The sequence below is a fragment of the Erpetoichthys calabaricus genome, chromosome 4 (assembly GCF_900747795.2).
Source record: "Erpetoichthys calabaricus chromosome 4, fErpCal1.3, whole genome shotgun sequence".
Classification (NCBI taxonomy): Eukaryota; Metazoa; Chordata; class Cladistia; order Polypteriformes; family Polypteridae; genus Erpetoichthys; species Erpetoichthys calabaricus.
The window spans coordinates 298,905,102-298,924,127 of NC_041397.2; positions in this window are offsets into that span (position 1 = coordinate 298,905,102).

Below are 19,026 nucleotides of genomic sequence, written 5' to 3' on the forward strand. Positions count from 1 at the left end.
TGAGGTTGTGGAGAAAGACTATCAGATGGCCTTGAAATTGTTCTGGCAAACTATTCAACGCCTTATTAGAGGAAGGCGTGACCTTGTCCAAACTCTATTAAGCATGAATGGGGAGGTGCTGACCTCTTCTGGGGAAATTGTCAGGTGGTGGAAGGAACACTTTGAGGAATTATTTGGTGGACATGCCCTCCTATCAGTGGGTGGGATCTCATCACTGTTATTGAAGTCACTGTGGTAGTCTGAAGACTTTGTAGTGGTAAGACTGCTGGAATGGATGACATCCATCCGGAGTTTTTGAAAACATTCAGCAATGTTGGTATAGTGTAGTTAGCACATCTAGTCAATGTTATATGGGAGACGATTAAAGCACCCTTGGAATGACGGACTGATGTGGTGGTCTCCATATTTAACAAGGGGACCAGAGGGCATGTTCCAACTACAGAGGGATCACAGTCCTCCGCAATGGCAAGGGTACTAGAGAAAAAAAGTCATCTGGTGGATAAGCCAAAGATATAGGAGCAACTCTGTCCTGGTTGTAGAACAGTAGACCTGCTCTGCTCCCTGGAACAGTTGCTGGAAGGTGCATGGGAGTATGATAACGCAGTCTACATGTGTTTTGCAGATTTGGAAAAAGCATATGATCGTATCCCTCAGCATGTGCTGTGAGAGATGCTGCAGGAATATGTGGAAACAGGGCCACTTTTCCATGCTATTTATTCCTTCTATAAACGCAATGAGAGTTGTGTCCGGAAAATGTGTCGTTAAGTCAAATTCATTCACTGGGGTGTCGGACTCCATCAAGTCTGTATCTTATCATCGCTCCTGTTTGTGGTTTTCATGGACAGCATATCAAGGCTCAGCTGAGGATGTGAGAGTGTCCAGTTGACAAGGCTAGGGGTAGCATTGTTGTTTGATGCAGATGGTGTTATCTTCATTGCCTCATCTGAGTGTGACTTTCGGAGTACACTCATGCAATTTGCTGCCCAGTGTGAAGTGGAAGGGATGTGGATCAGCACCTTCAAGTGTTAGGTCATCATTCTTTCTCTGAAAAAAGTGGATTGCTCTCTCCAATTGAGGGGGAACAAATGCCCTTAGTGGAGGAGTATCTTGGGATCTTATTCAAGATTGGTGGAAAAAGGAAATGTGAGACTGACATGCAGACTGGAGCTCCTTTGCAGTTGCTGTATTGGTCTGTGGTGGTGAAGGTGAAGCTGATTCTAAAAACAAAGCTCTCAGATTACCAGATGATCTACATCCCTGTCCTCACCCTATGGTCATGAGGTGTGGATAATGACCAGAATAATGAGATCTTATGTACAAGTGGCAAAAAAGTGGTTTCTTAGCAGGGTGGTTGGTCTGAAATTCCTTAATAGGTTGAGAAGCTCTGCAGTTCAGGAGTTCCTGCTTCTCCAGATCAAGAAAAGCCAGTAAAAATGTTTTGGGGCTGCTGTAAGAATGTCCCCCAGGCAGCTCCCATTAGAGATTCTCCAGGCATGTCCCACAGGTTTGAGGCACTGCAGCAGATCCAGGACTCGCTTGAGGGATTTTATGTCTCGGCTGGCTTGGGAAAGCCTTGGAATTCACCAGGAAGAGCTGGAATATGTAGCTGAGTACTGGGAAGTCTGAGATGACATGCTTGGCCTGCTGCTACCGTGACCATCACCAGGGAAAGCAGATGGGAAGATGACATGATTAGTTTATTCCTATTGCAATACACTGGATATTTTAATTAAATTAAATGATTTTATTAAATGTCTTTTTCTGAAGATTGTTCAAACCTAAACAGTTTTATTCAAGTGTAGTCACTCAGTAAATTGTTTGCTTGTTTTGTTGATTATGTAGTTTTGAAAAAATTAAATGAAAGGAGTGAACAACATTTTATTTCCAGCTAATATATTTTGAATTGAATTGAATTGAACTTTATTTCCAGATAGCATAGTTCCTAGGAATTTCTTCTGATGTTACATCATACGTATAACAAAAGTAAATACAATTAATTGCATAGTATAAAACACTTGATACCATTGCCTCATTACATAACTAGTTGTGAAAAATAATATAGTGCACAAAAACACAAATATATAAAACAATTTGACAAGGCAGAATTGCATTCATGCCCAGTGAGTGCTGATGCCATCTTTGCAAACGAGAGAGAAGCAGCTGAGAGTTGTTTCCAGTGGTGTGAGAGTTATTTAAAAAATACATTTTGCTCCCAAAAACCTCTGTTTTGGTTGCCTCTAAGGAGCCATGTGGGAATTTTTAAAGCTTTTTTTTTGTTTTGAAGGGTTTTTTGTTTTTCTGATGCCCACACAGGAGCAAAAGCAGCCGAGTGTTTGGGGGAATATTTGGAAAAGTTACTTGTCACATGTTAAGTGTACTTGTTCTCATTATTTGTTTTCAGGCAGAGCAGTAAGCATCAGTAGCTGACACTGGCATCTCTGTAAGCAAATAACTAGCGTTGTAGCAGCGAATAGTTATAAGTAACAGAAACAGAGATTCCTTAGTGGGGGAAACAAAGAAAAGCAGCACTTGACTTCAAAGTATTAAGACACCAATTAGGCACAAGCCTCTGTAGGACCAAACAAGACAATAGAAAATGATCTATTACTATAACATAGAGGGATGAACATTTTTAGGAAGGATAGACAGAACAGAAAAGGAGGTGGGGTTCCTGTTTATGTCAAACAGAATTTAAATGTAAGTCCTCTTTAGTTGGATGATGAGCCCCATCTTAGTGAGGACGTGTGGCTTCGCCTGGAATATTTATTAGGGAAAGAGGTCTTATTTTAGGAGTGTGTTATATAGACCACCCAATGCAGACAGCAATTTCTTTTGTGTAATATTAAAAAGTTACATGGAGATAGTACAGTCATGGGGGACTTTAATTACCCCAATATTAACTGGGATATATTTGCAAATAACAGAGTACAAGAACAGGAGTTTTTGATTCTTAACACAATATGTTAAAGCACCAACATAGAATGAAGTTTGTCTAGATTTAGTATTTTGTAATAATCAGGATAGAATTGAGGGAGGGTATAGAGGTGATTGAGCCACTAATGTCAAGTGACTATAATATAATACAGTTCTAAGTATTTTGTAAGAGTGTGAATGCAAAGACAAAAGCTGTTAAGTTTAACTTTGATAGATCAAATTTTGAGCAGATGTGGCAAAGTCTAAAGAGGATAGACTGGGATAAGCTTTTAAGTGTGGAGAGAGTCGAGGAGCAGTGGAACAGGTTTAAAAATGTTTTACATGTAATGCGGGACAGATACATACCTAAATTTGGAGTTAGTAGGAAATTAAAAAAACTCAGCAGTAGATTAATAAAGAGTTAAAAAAGAAACTGAAAAGGAAAAAACAGACGAATCAGTCATAAACAACTAATAACTCCAATGTGAATTGTGAATTTATTGGGTGAAGAGTGGACTGATTAATTAATTTCTCATTTTGTTCAAGAAACATTATAATGAAAGAAAGCCACACAGAAAAGCAACCCATATTCCCATGTAAATTTGTTTTTCTAAAACATTTATTTTGAGAGAAAAAAATCTCAAAGTGAACTAATCTTAACATCTGCAATATAGGAACAGTGATATAAAATGCATGAAAATCCACAGATGCAGTGGAGTTTGCTGTTTTTGTTTTAATTATTTTTTTTTTGTTTTTATTAATGAATTAGTTCCTTCTTTGTAATGAAATCATATCTTTTGTATTACTTTGGCATTCCTGGGTTCGGGAAGTGGATCAAAAATTATCAATCTTGAGGCGATCCCGCAAAGTCTCAGGAAGTCCCACAGGGCAGCTCGATCAACTGAGTCAAATGCCTTACGAAAATTGATAAAGGCTGCAAAGAATATTCGCATTTACACCCCATGAGAGTCGTCAGTGAAAGGATGTGGTCGATGGTAGACTTCTTTTGATGTAAAACCAGACTACTCTGGTCACTGGTAGGTAACCAAATGATCACGGATCCTATTGAGGATGACCCTAGCAAGGACCTTACCCGGCACCAAGAGCAGTGTTATCCCCCTGTAGTTGCTTTAATCCAGGTGATTACCCTTCCCTTTCCAGATAGGGACGACAAGTTCTGTTTTCCAGTCAGGTGAGATGACGCCTGTCTCCCAAATGGAAGCAAAGATTGCTTGCAATGCCAGGGAGACAATCTTACCACCAGCCTGGAGACGTTCACCCTGGATACCACAGATCCCTGCAGACTTCCCTCCCTCAGCTGGTTCACCACCTGTGAAATCTTAGTGAGACACAGCTAATTGAAGGATCAGTCTCAAAAACTGTGGACCCAGAGATATCCAACGTACTACCTGGGGGATCAGCTTTAAACAGCTGGTCAAAGTAGCCAGCCCAGCTGGTCACAACTGCAGTGTCATCTATAAGGACAGATTTGGATGTGCATAATGCTTCGATTCCTCTGTAAGTGGTCGTGGGTCACAAGACCATATATAGTGTGTCACTTGCTCATGGATTCCTCTAACAAACGCCTCCTTATCTGCCCTCAGAGCTCTTGCAGACATCCCTTTCAGTTCCCGGCATAGACAGAAGTTGCCATCAAGCCGTGTGCTGCGACTCCCCTCAGTGATATCCAGGGTGCCCTGCTAGATGAAACACCTCCTTCTGGGAACACCAGTAACACCAACACAACCCTCAGCAACCTTCAGGGTCTTGTAAGGATGGTCTCCCAAATCACATTTGGATCAGCAGTCTCATACAAGCCTGTAAGTTCCTCACATAAACTACATGCAAACTCTTTAGAAACAGCCAGGTCCAGTCTCATTTTCATAGTAGGTGGTAGCCTACTGGACCTAAGCTGGATCTTCAGAGTAGCAACAAGTTTGTGCTCAGAATTCACAAACTGGGCACTTTTTGTAAGAGCCTCCAGCATCTGCCCACGAGGATGGGATTGATCTTCTTTACTGAACCACCAGTATTGGAGCACAAAGTCCAACGATGCAGCTCAGGGTGCTGCAACCAGGATCCAGCAATCCACAGCCAAGTCAAGGAACACAGCCACTTTCATCATGGTCGCCAGACCCATGGGGGCCGACACAATCCTCATAGCCAGCCCTGACAGTGCTAGTGATCACAATGAAATCACCCATGACCACAGGAACGTCAACTCTCGGGCACCCATCAACCACCAAGTGAAGCTTCAAATAAAATAAAATGTTTCCCTCAGCAAGAAATCATTCACCACAGTCAGAGCATACACCGAGACAACAGACAAGGCACCCAGAGAGTACCATAATCTGAGTCTCATAATACACTCATTGAAAGGAGTGACATCAGACACCACTGGAATGAGCCGATCTGCCACAGCAACAGCTACTCCCTGAGTAGAGCAAAGGTTCTACAGAAATTAAATGTATTATTATTATTATTATTTATCATTATTAAAACAGACTCTTATTCGTTTATTTCTCCTCTTCATGCCCCAACCACAAAATCCCATCAGTTCTGTTTGGATGGGCCAGGTTTCTATCAGGGTGGACCCGGGCCATGCCACTATGTCCATTATATGGCCTTGGACCTGGTTCAGCCTATGGCATTGAGGTTTTTGGTAACTAACTTGTGATTTTGTAATTATTGGGTCTTGCTGTCAGAAGAAATTTGGAACAACAGAAGAAGGTGCCCCTTTCATGCAGATCTCATAGCCTTTAAAGTGTATGTTAATTAAATCCAAAAGGCTTTGCTGGATTAGAGACAAGAATATTTTTAAATGTTTTCTAAGAAGTCATTAGATAACGACTGAGAACTCCATTACTGAGCTACTACCGAATCCCAGTAATTGTAAGAGCAAATACTAGTTAGTTAATGTTAATGTCAACTTCACACAAGTATTTGCTTAAACAGAATACAATGAGTTTTACTAAACTACAAATAATGGAAGGTTCTGTTTAATCCCCTATGAACTAACATGCAACATGAAAGGTACAGAGGCATATCATATCTGACCATATATACAGTATTGACATATACAGTTATGAATGCAGCAACTTAAAGAAAAATAGTAAATATCTGTAAGCTTACAACAGAAAGAGTTATTATTTGTGTATTGTACTGTAAATTGTTCACTTCATTTTATGTGAACTGCTCTTGCTTCGTATTTCAATCAAACTTAACAAATGGAGTGTTTTGTTTTATACAGGGGTACGTGTCATAATGCTTGAACCTTTCCCATAGCTGCAGAATTTGTTCTCTACACCCTAATCAAATTGTTATTCACTACAGATTTTGGCATCTTGAAAAAATGTAAGTATTTATACCGTATATTGCTACTTTTGAGATAAACATCAAACAAATGCAATGTGTACTGCCCACCCATTTGTGTGACAAATCATTAATGACGCAAGTGAGAAGCTCCACTGCCTCTTGTTAACATTTGTACACATTTGAAATTACAGGAGCTACTAAAATTATTGTCTGCTCCATCCTCCTGTTGCTGTTGTGTAAATACTGTAAGTATAAAATTAGTTATTTATAAGACAGCTAAGTGTATTGGCTATTTTCTTCAAATACAGATTAAGAGACTATATTAAATATAAAGTGTACTATATAAAGGTTACATAGTTTACAATAATATTTAATAACCACAATGTTTAATATTATTGCTGATGTGTAAGTGCTTGTACTTATGTATTTGTTAGGTATGTCAATACCAGCAAAGACAAATTTGAAACCACCAATAAATTAAAAAAACCCTGTATAGTCATGTTTTAGAGTGTTAATAAAGACACTTTGTGCAGATTTATATTGTGAACTATGGACAAATTATCATTATTTATATATAAAAACGTACCAACAAGCTTTTTTTTTCCAATAATTACTGCAAAGCTGCAAAATTAAGTATCTATCTATCTATCTATCTATCTATCTATCTATCTATCTATCTATCTATCTATCTATCTATCTATCTATCTATCTATCAATTAATCTAGTTGATTTCATTCATTTACATTCCAAGTTCTTTTGTCACCTTTTCAGATGTAAATTCTGCAAACTTTATCAAGCAGCCTCACCAGTCAGTGAGAGCCCAACTGGGAGGTTCCGTAGACTTGGAGTGCCACATGCAGACACTTTCTCCCTATAACTACATTTGGATTAAACACACTCCTGGAGAAGCACCTGAAAACATTGTGTTCTGGCCAAGTAATGGGAATGTGTCTTATAAACCAAATGACGGAAGCACACGATATCAAGTGATGAAAAGCAGCAGCTCCTTCAATCTGTCTATCACACATCTCGATACTTCGGCTTTGGGGACATTTTACTGTGGAGTGGTGAGGCGTCAAGAAATCTTGCTTGGCAATAGAACTGAGATCAGCCTAACAGGTAAGTGTTAGTTGAGATATGGGACAAACCTTTCTTCAAAAATATCAGCAACATGCAAAACACTAAATGAGTATCTCCATCCATCCATTTTCCAAAACGCTATATCCTAACACAGGGGTCTGCTGGAGCTAGTCCCAGGCACAAGGCAGGAACAAATCCTGGGCAGGGTGCCAACCCACTGCAGGACACACACACCCACACACCAAGCACACAGTAGGGACAATTTAGGATCGTCAATGCACCAAACCTGCATGTCTTTGGACTGTGGGAGGAAACCGGAGCACCACATAGACACGGGGAGAACATGCAAACTCCACACAGGGAGGACCCGGGAAGCGAACCCAGGTCTCCTAACTGTGAGGCAGTAGCGCTACCACTGCGCCACCGTGCCACCCCTAAATGAGTATCTGACATTCAGAATATAAGCAGATAACAGAAAGTTTTTAATGAATTATTTTGTCAAGTATTTACAAAGCTGATTCATGTCATGATATTAAAAAGCACATTTATTTTAAGGTAAAGATAGTTATTATTAGAATATTTTCAGTTTATTTTTATATTACACATATCTATCATTAAATGATCTTGGTTGTTTCATGCACTTATAAATGCACTTAAAAGCAAAACACATAAATGCAGCAAAGTATCCAAGCCACAATGTTTATCATAAAAACGCAATGTAATGTTTACAGAGAAACAGCTAATAAACTGAAGCTTCTAAATGTGTTCAAATGTCCACAATGTAAAAGCCATTGAATTTAAATACATTTCATGTTTAGAACAATAGAAAAGTCTAGGAGATGCTTTGTATAAAACAGCATTTGTCCACTGTAACCCCACTGCTAATTACAAATACCTTTATTCAAGATGATTTATACTATTTGAGATACAACTGGTTACATTTCTTTTGTTTTTCTCATTGGGGCACAGGCAGGTGAAGTGACTTCTTCATTTAGCAGCAGAATCTGAAGTATAAAGCCTTAACCACTACACCACACTGCCTGGTTACTGCCTTATGCTGCAAGCTTCCAGTTACTCTATTATTGGTTGAAGTGGATTGATATTTGGATGATTAGACTTATATGTAAAAGTCATTCAAAAATATTTATATAAAGCCTTCCCTAATGATAAAAGTAATTCATAAAGATTTAAAACAGACTTATGCCAAATGATACCTGGGACCAAGGAGAATGGAGGAAAAAAGATTTGGAGGGAAACCAGCTAACCTAGGTAAATCTAGAAAATGAACGTTAAATTGATGATGATGATGATGATGATGGTGATGGGAACAAAAACATAGAACAACCTCAGTAGATAACACTGGATAGAAACCAGTATCAAAGCATTTGAAAACACATAAAAGCTAAATACTGCATATCATCAAAAGCACTTGGACTGGGAGGGAGAACTGAAATAAAGGCTCGGAATATGGAACTTGAAAGCCTTCCTGAACAAAATGGTTCAAAGTATCCTTGAAAAAGAATTAATTCAGTCAGTAGAGCGAATTAATTTATAGAGGTAATTAAAAACACTCGGTGCGATTGAAATGAAATGAATGCTGTATTCTCCACAGAGCACAGATTAGACATAACATATCATTCGTAAAGCCAGTAAATCCAGTTCAGGGTCAGAGATGCGTATGCTGAGAGCACTGGATCTGACTCCAAAAACAGTTCTTGATGGAGCTCCATTTTGCTGCACTCATTTTACCCTCACCAGCCTTCCAGGGCCTGCTGCACAGAGGCAGCCCAAAAGCCTAATGCTGCCACCACCATGCTGTTACAGACTTACATGTTCTACTCATGGCTTACCTTGAATGTTCAAGATCAACCAATCGTTACCAAATTTGATACTCTTATTTTAATCCTGGAACACTAAAACCTTATTAATGTTTAACCAAATCATTTCACAAGAGCTTTATTTTTTTAAGTTAGCATAAACACCATCTTTTTTAATTTGTAGGAAATGACAAATATCAATTTTATCAAAAACTAATTCAATGTTTCCAACAATCTTTTGCCGATCGTTTTACTGCATTTTTATTAAGAAGAAAGTTATACTCATCTATTGTAATACAGGGGTCCATGTTATGAAAATGATTAATCTGAGCGATTAACAACCAACTTTATGATGCACGTACATAATGTACAAGCTACTTTTTGGTGCGCTTCACAAAATTTTTCCAAGTAGCCACTTTACAAGTGAACATAAAGTACTACTTATTTTTTAACAATCCTCCAAAACCCAAGGCAAGGTATGCTACATTTCCAGATGAACTTTACCACTAGAATTTCCAAAGCCTATGAAAAAACTAGTAATCCCGGCCCACCTTAAATCCGATTGCACCTCTCCGTCAGCGTCTTTTGTCTTGTAAATGTGTCGATAAGCCCAAGGAGCAAGCAGCCTGCTATCCCATCCTCCCACCGCCACAGAAAGGGCAAAAAGCTCTCCCAGCTCAAGCCTTGTTCACCTGGGAGTGAGGTACCGGGAGCTGCACAGTGTGAATAATATATCGTTATTTGGAACACATGCATTTCACGTGGGTTCTGTGTCTACAAAGGCCGATGTAAGTGTAGCATGACAGAAATGTTGAATACATACCTAAAAGACAAACTTTTTCATGTTTTAGTACTAACAACAAAATTGTGATATGAAGTGTATAATGTGTGAAGACTCAAGTCCAAATATCAAATAAGCACTGTCACAAAAAGTACAAGTTTAACAAAACAAGTGCGCTTTTATTCAAGACTATAACCGAAGAAAAATAAATCGGGTTAGTGTAATTTGTTGTCACAACTTCTTTGGTAGTACCGTGTTACCTGAAGTTCATTTCATAACAGTGGGCTTAGATTGCTCTTATGTTCTTACCTCAACTTAACTATTTCCAAAAAATAAAAAATAAAAAGTGTTTAAATCTCACCCTCCTCTGATGGTGAGGGTGCAAGGACAGTCGTAAAAAGGTTGGTGAGGTGGCAATGTATCATATCTTACCTTGAGGTTTGGGGGATTGTTACAAGTTAACCTGAACCCTTGAATCAACTGAAAACAACCATCACAAGTTGATTAAAAAACAATCTATTGATAATAATATCATTATATGTTTTCGTTATTGGTTCTTTCAGTAGTATTCAATAAACTTGTGAAAAGTAATCTAAAGTAAGCATGACCTCTTAATTAAATAATTAAATATAACTGAAGGGCGCTATGTTATGGTGATGGATAATTTATTCAAATTTAAAGTAATTTTGATAAATATTTATGCACCTAATGTCGAAGACAGAGATTTTTTCGAAAATGTAAAATTCAGGGGCTTTCGGGAGACTTGGTTAGATTTTTTGAAAGTTGGAGCATTTTGAAGTTTCTAGTCACTTCACAAAAGAGTTTCTTAGCGCTCTTTTTAATTGTGAAGTTTTGTAACACTGAGTCATATTCAAAAATAACAGTGATAATAGTTAATAATTACATGTATTAGTAGTGTTTAAATACCATTTTACAGTATCATGTCCCTGAAGTTGCTTTCATAGACGGCAGGTACCAACTCAAGTGGTGAAAGATTCATGTGCTTTTGTTAGTTGTTAGATGTGCCAGGTTCTTTTAAACAAGTATCCGATAGAGATTTAAAATCTGTGCTAAAGCCACCAGCTATATTTGTTTACTGCATCTGAACATGGCAGCTAGTGGATCGTTGTGGCACAATGCCAAAAACTATAGTGTCAGAGAAATGTCAAATCATTATTATCTTTAGATAATGCAGGGGTGAAGTTGTTATTAGTGTAACTGAACTACTGAATACATATTAACTCAACATGACTTACACCAACTGCGGTGGGTTGGCACCCTGCCCAGGATTGGTTCCCTGCCTTGTGCCCTGTGTTGGCTGGGATTGGCTCCAGCAGACCCCCGTGACCCTGTGTTCGGATTCAGCGGGTTGGAAAATGGATGGATGGATGGGCTTACACCAAGCCATCTTTAATATCATTCTTCAAAAGTTCATTTGCTTTTATTTTTTTTTCTTACATGGACATGAACTTCATGTCACTTTATCACTTTGAATTCAAGAAGCAGGAGAGGTCAGCAGTGACTGAGGTTCATGATAGACACAGTGGAGTCAGAGAGATGAACGCAAAATGGAGCAGAAGCAGACTGCTAGCATTTAACAAGACCTACCACTGCATTCTAGTACAGTAAGGGACAGTTATGAATAAATAAGCATCATTATTACTATTGGATTGAATAAATAAAGACTATCATTATTAGCAAAGTGAATAAATAATAATAAAAAAAATCATACCTTCCTTATTTAGTAATACTCAGTCATCCAACCCCACCCACATATGACTCTGCTGCATTTTGTGTTTTGCAGTCAGGTGTTCTTGCTTTACTATGCACCAATCGCAGGCGTTTTCCTGTTTTGCTGTTAGGAGTGGCTACTGAATGAGTAAAAGAAAAAATAAGTATAAAAAAATATATACAATGTGGTATAACCAATGTCATGATATAATTGGCACAGTAAACTAATTCGTAGTTGAGATCACATAGAATGTTTCTCTATGATAGAAAAGTTCACAAGTTTGCCAATGCTTTCCAATAGGAGATACAGAAATTTCAAAATGTGTACAATGTAATCAAGATATCTGATATAAAGTGAAACTGATTCCCAAACAAATTTCCTTGAAAAACAAGTCTGCCAAATTTCAGTAAAATTGATGCCCTGGAGACTGAGCTGTTTAATGTAGACAGGCACGGACTGATAGACATGTATACATGGCTATTGCAGTAGGTGCTTTTCGTATTAGATACGTTAGATTAGACAGAACTTTATTTGTCCCAAGGAGAAAATTTGTTTATTTACAGAAGCTCTTTAAATAAATAAAAACATACATACATACATACATACATACATACATACATACATACATACATACATACATATACAAACACATTATGGTCATTATGGTCTGTTTGGTTTTTTGACATGTGCAGAGGAGAGATGCTGGGTATATTGGGAGAAGGGTGCTAAGGATAGAGCTGCCAGGTAAGAGGAAAAGAGGAAGGCCTAAGAAAAGGTTTATGGATGTGGTGAGAGAGGACATGCAGGTGATGGGGGTGACAGAGCAAGATGGAGAGGACAGGAAGATATGGAACAAGATGATCCGCTGTGGCAACTCCTAATGGGAGCAGCCAAAAGAAGAAGAAAGAAATGGTCTGAAAATGAATGACTGAAAAGAATAAAAATGAAAAAGAAAAATCTTCTGACTTGGCTGTCACAGTCACAGTGAGGCTTTATGCAGGGGTTATATGCAGTAGAAAAAAACATGTGACTTAATGAACATACTGTATTTTGAAGGTAACTGCTGTATTTATTCCATAAACTTGGCTCACCATTTTTTTTTCTTTAAATGTGAAAAAAGTGGCAATGGAAAATAATTTTTGCAGAACAAATGTTTTCCTATTATGTACATTTTTAAACTATTAGAAATTGTGATTTTATTGTTTTGGCAGGTATGGACAATCAATTAAAACTTGACATTTTTGTTCTGTTCCTGGTTATAAGCAACATTCTCCTTGTGTTGCTTGTTTTGTGTGTGACAAAGAAGACTGCACACTACTGCCTGTATAAAAGTGAGTATTTTTTCACTTATGAGAAGCTAATAGTACCATGTGATGCTGCTTTGCTTTCACTCTCACTTTAAAACATTAGAACATTGGAACAATTTAGATGAGAACCGGCTAGTCAACCTATAATAACACTATTGTTGTGAATTTAACGATAGACTTTAGCTGAGGACCTCCAGAGCACCGCTTCATTGAGGAGGTTGTCACTTTATAATACACGATGGTTACGATTAGGGTTTGGTAAGCATTACCTGACTGAAGTCAAGTACATCAGGTGACAAAAACCTTTGATACAATTGGCTGCCCAGAGGAGCTACTGAATTGTGGATCTGCAGAGGTCTGCAGTTGGACCCATTGCTGAATTTCCTACACGTGTGAGTGTTTTCTGCACTAGAGCGTGTGCTACTTTCTTCTCTCTATCGTTTGTACTATGAAATTCAGAATCTGTATTTTACATAATATTGTTTTCTTCAGGTTAAGTTCTATGTAGCTTTATTCATTAATATTTTTAAAAAATGTATTTTTGACACAGTATGTTCGACTATGTACATGAATGGAATTCTCTATATAAGGTTCTAATCCTTACCCTCCTTATTGTTATGTTTACCTCCAGAAAAACAGTAAAAAATATTGCATTTTTTTCAACAATAAAAAATATGATTAGGTGTAACAGAAGCATGTATATACTAAAATATCAACATAAATATAGTGAGAAAGGTACATCTAGGGTCCACTGCCATACTGATGCAGATTTAGTACACATCCTTCATGTTATATGTTTTGAAACAGTCACCAACACACAGCCCAACGTCACAATTAAGACAGTATAAGTGTGTTTTTTACACACATTTCTTGTAATATTTTTTCTGTTGCTTGCCCATGAGAGGGTAAAATGCCCATGTCTGATCTGCATGATGCACATGCCCCTTATGTTATTGTTGACTACCACAGCTTACAACTTATTGACTTCGACATTTCTCCTGACACAAAAATTGATAGTTGCTGCATTGTGAACAGTAATTCAGGGGTTAACATCTTTCTACTCCTTTCTCCTTGATTGCAATCATTTTGTCGTATGCCTACTGTCCTTTGAATAAAATAAAGGAACCCCATATGTTCCCTGTCATATGAGCCTCAGCAGTAAAGTTGCACAATAGTACAGTACACATCTGCTTATTTCAGCTGACCCTAATGTTTTGTTCCTACTTTTCTTTCAGGAGATGGCAAACAGAAAACTGATGAAACATCTTGCACCATTGAGCCTCACAGTGTCCAGGTACTGTAAATTAAGAAATATTATAGGGACTTTCTCAGATGAACAGACTTAATTCTGACAAAATAAAAAAGACTGTAAATGTTACAAGCAGCCATCTAAATTTCCATTTGGGATTAACAAAGTTTATTTACTCTAATCTAATCTAACCTCCTCAGTACCAACACCAAGGGGGTATTTTTTGTACGTGGATTAGTCGTTTAACTGGATGTAATTGTTGACGATTTGGCCTGATCCTGGATCTGTCGGTTTTTCGAAACTCTTGCTGGAAGTGTTGTCATAGCAACACATCCAAATCCTCAAACCTGCTCGGAGCAGGTTTGTTCGATGTAAACAAGGATTAGCTCACATACTTAATCAGTGACGGTGCGTGGAAGTCATCCAGTCATGGCTTCACCGTTCATGAATGAGCGACCAATTGATATTGGTGCGCAAATTATAAGAAGAGAATTTCATATAGAGAGGGTTTTGCGCGATCGGCAAGATCCTTTATTGCTCCCGGAAGAAATTCTTTTCGAAAGATACCGCTTTAGCCGAGGGGGAATATTGTACCTCAAAGATTTATTAGGACCTTATATTCAAAGTCAAACTTGGCGAAGTCGGGCTCTCACAACCACACAGACAGTATGCATTGCCTTGAGGTTTTTTACAAATGGCACTTTTTTATATACTGTAGGCGATGCGGAAAATCTAACTAAAAGTGCAGTTTGCCAGGCAATTCGTAAAGTCTGTTTGGCTCTGAAATATTTCCTTCGGGTTTTCATAGTATTTCCTGGACACCTGCGTGTGCAGACAATAGAAGAGGCGTTTCATGCCATTGCAGGTAGGCAACACAGGCAAAAACACCCACAGTTCCATGAAGAATCTCACAATCAGCCTAACATTCTCATTACCCAGGATTTCCAAATGTGATTGGGGCACATGGGTCTGATCAGAGTGGAGTTTGATCAAACATTATTTGGAAAATGTACCTCTCCCCCTGATGAATAATCAGACACAGTGTCTTCATGAAATATTTGACCTTCGTCAATATCTTGTTGGTCAGACACAGGTTCAAGGGATATGACATTCCCTGCAACTGACCCAACAAAAAAAGAGGGCTACATGGAACCTACGTATGGCACACATGGAGGATAAATATATGCAATGACCATCCTTTACCTGAAATGAAGTGACCACTGCATCCTGCCACTGGTTCTGAGGAGGAGCTTCCCCGTGGAATGCCCTCAGAAACAGGGCGATGGGCATTTTGCTGGAGAGCCAACTCTTCTGCAGGGGTTAGGTCTGGACCACGTGGGCCTCCACCTGTTTTTTGCTTGTCTGCCTTCTGGAATTCCATTTTGGAATTAATGTTTTTTATATTATATATGATTCTTTATGTCAACAATTCTTTAAATAGTTATATACCAATTTTTACCAGTTTGAAGTATATTCTTGTACTTCACTTTAACCTGTTCCCATGTTCTCCTTGTGCTCATGTTTGATCTGGAATTATGACATATTAAATAATAATTAATCTGACACATAGGAAATAAAACGCCGCTTTCAGTAAGTACAATGCACAGTACTTAGCGTTTAATTTGTCGGCCACTTTTTGCCAGCCGTGTTTTCTGGTTTGGGCTGCTTTTGCAATGTTACCCCTTGTGCATATTAAATCTTGAAATCCTTCATGTCCTTCGAATGAAAGGTCCTGCTCCGCTTGTGTGAAAAAAAATGCGCCTGTTCTTTTGTCATTTTGTTACAGCCTATCAAAGACTTGCTGATCATGTTTTCTAGACTCAATATATATGGGCTTTTCACTCAGGGCCGGCACGTGCATTCATCCTGGATGATTAGATCCAGCTAAACTAATCTAATACATGGCTGCGTTTGAAAAACCGAATTATCCCGGATGAGTTTCACTGGCATTAACTTATCCAAGATGAGGCTTCTGATCTCAGATGATTTAAGTGAGTACAGTAAATACCCCCCAAGTGTGACTCTAGCTTGAAATTCTATGTAATGGTTAAACCCGAGTCATTCTCGGGGTGACGTTTAGTGAGCCTCCTTAAAAATGTTAAACCCGAAAGTAAATCTTGGGATGGTATTCTGGTGCCATCTAATGGATGAAATAACATCATGCTGCAAAAAAATCACAAATATTTCTCTGCAGTTTGTCACACTAAGGTTACTCATCAATATTCATGAATGGGGTGGAGCATTCAACAAAAACACAATGGCATGTAAACAAGAAGCTCAGATGTCAGTTGTAGAATAAACTGAAACCGAGTCATTAGTTGAATCAATGTGGTGATGACCATGTGAATTGGTCATCAAACATTGACTTGGATAGTGAAACTGACTCATGTGGCACTGTACGACTGAATCGCCATATGAATGGTGACTTCAGCTGTGTAAAGCTGCAGTAAGGTGCAAGTATGTGCATGGCAAAATGACTGCGATCAGGCAGAAAGATAGGAAGGACCTTAACACCCTAAGTACTGTTCACAATGCAGTAACTGTCATTTGTGTCAGGGGAAATGTGGAAGTCACAACGCCTTGTGATGTGGTAGACAACAATAACATAATGGGCGTATTAATCATGTGGATCTGACACTGGCATTCTATCCTCTCATGCGTAAGCAACAGAAAAAATTTAATTAAAGAAGTGTGCAAAGAATCGCACTTCTACTGTTCCAATTGCAACATCAGAATGCGTGTTGGTGACTGTTTCAAAACATCATGAGAAGGTCATGTACTAAATCTGCATCAGTACAGCAGTGGACAGTAGACATACCTCTCTTGCTGTATTTATGTTGACGTTTCTACTACACAAAATAACATTTTTTCATTGTTGAAACAATTCAGCATTTTTGTACTAAATCTGTATCAGTACAGCACTGAACACTAGATATACATTTCCTACTGTATTTAGATTGACTTTTTAATATTTACATGTTTATCTTACACTTAATATAATTTTTTTCTTGTTGAAAAAATTGAGCATTTTTGACTTATTTTTTTCTGGGGTCAAACATAACGCCAAGGAAGCTACAGAAATATATTATGAAACAGTAGTTACATCAGGGCAACTACTTTTTTTATTGCATTAGTAAACAAGTTGCACTATTTTTTGTCAAATATTCATTTAAGGTATGTATAAAAATGTAAATAAAGAAATTCTTAGGCAAAACCCAATCTAAAAAAACCTCCCTCACCCCTCAGACATGGAAATGATTGTAAAGTGAAGGTTCAGGATGTGGCGATGCACAACTGAGCCTGGGCCAGCTGTATCATTTGTGTCCACTTGTCAGTGTCATAATTTTAGGATTTTGAATTCTTTTGAACAATTCTCACACATTATTTTCTACCTTCCACTGTGCTTTATGATCATGAAAATATTTTACCCAGTGCTTGAAATGGGTCAGTCAGTACGCACCTCTTTTGCTAACCACAATCCTCACTGCCACCATCAGCAAGCTTGACACTGCAAATAGGAAGTCCCAAACCAACTCACCCCACACACTTCAATATAATTTAGGTGACGTGTAAAGAACATAAGAACAAAAGATATCTGACAAACGAGGGAATCCATTCAATCCATCAATCCTGCATGTTTAGCTACTAAGCTAACCTGTCCCAAAGTGCTACATGCCGACACCAGGGATTGAGCCCAAGTCATCAGACTGAAACCACAGCACCAATTGGATGTGCCATCAGTTGGAAGAAGAAGGAACAAGAAGACAACAGAAATAGACAGTACCAGGAATTATTTATTTTAATTTCAAGCACTGATTTTATCATTATGTTTATGACTTTACTGAGACACCATTTTGTATGTGACATGATTCAGTTTCATCCCAAAATCAAAAAGGTGTAATGTCTCTAAAATACAGCTACACTTGGCCAGGGCCTTACCTATCCAGCCTTGAATAGGCCTCACCCAAGACAGCCAAACTTTACAGGTCAGCTCAAGCCTAGAACAGGAACAAAGGGTGATTTATCCTCAAAAGTTCAAAAATAACTTCAATGTTCCAAAATATATAAATAAATGACTCTTTAGGGAAAGGAAGCCATCAACCTCTAGCTAAAGCAACAAATCCAAGAAGCAATATTTATAAGTTAAAATTTTATTTATAAAAAGCAAAAGCAGAACCATAATGTCAATAAAAGGTATGCCTAACAAGGTAACCCATAGCAAACAAGCTTAAGTCCACAATCCAGAAATCAGAAACTAAATTAAAAAAAACACACAGAAAGATTAAATCCAGAACTAGAAAACATTACTCACAATTACGATTTGTGAATTTGCTCCGCCTCAAGTACAGCAAAGTAACAGAAATGTTTGGAATCTTTGCTGAACTCTTCCGCTGCTACCAAATAAGTGCAACACCAAAGAACGTAAATTTTTCACTCCTTCATATTTGCATCAACTGCCCAGCACTCTGGTTAATACTTGTGGTGGATTGCCAGCTTCCTATTCCGGCCATCACCCCCATGCCGCCAGGAGGAGCTTTCCCAACAGCATGGACGTGCCCCGAGTTCCAGCAGGGCCTCATGGACTATGTAGTTTTTATACACAGCCCTGCTGGATACCTTGGGGACCACTGGGAGTCGCTGTTGGGAAGCCCATGGACTCGTATGTGCCCTATAACCTGGAAGTACGTCCTGGTCACGTGAGCGGGAGAGATGACGTGCTTCCAGGTTGAAGATAAGGACTGTTTACCCTGACCCGGAAGGAATAAGGAACTGTGGACTGTTGGGCAGGAACACCTCCGGGTCCGGGTGTATAAAAGGACTCTGGGAAAGCC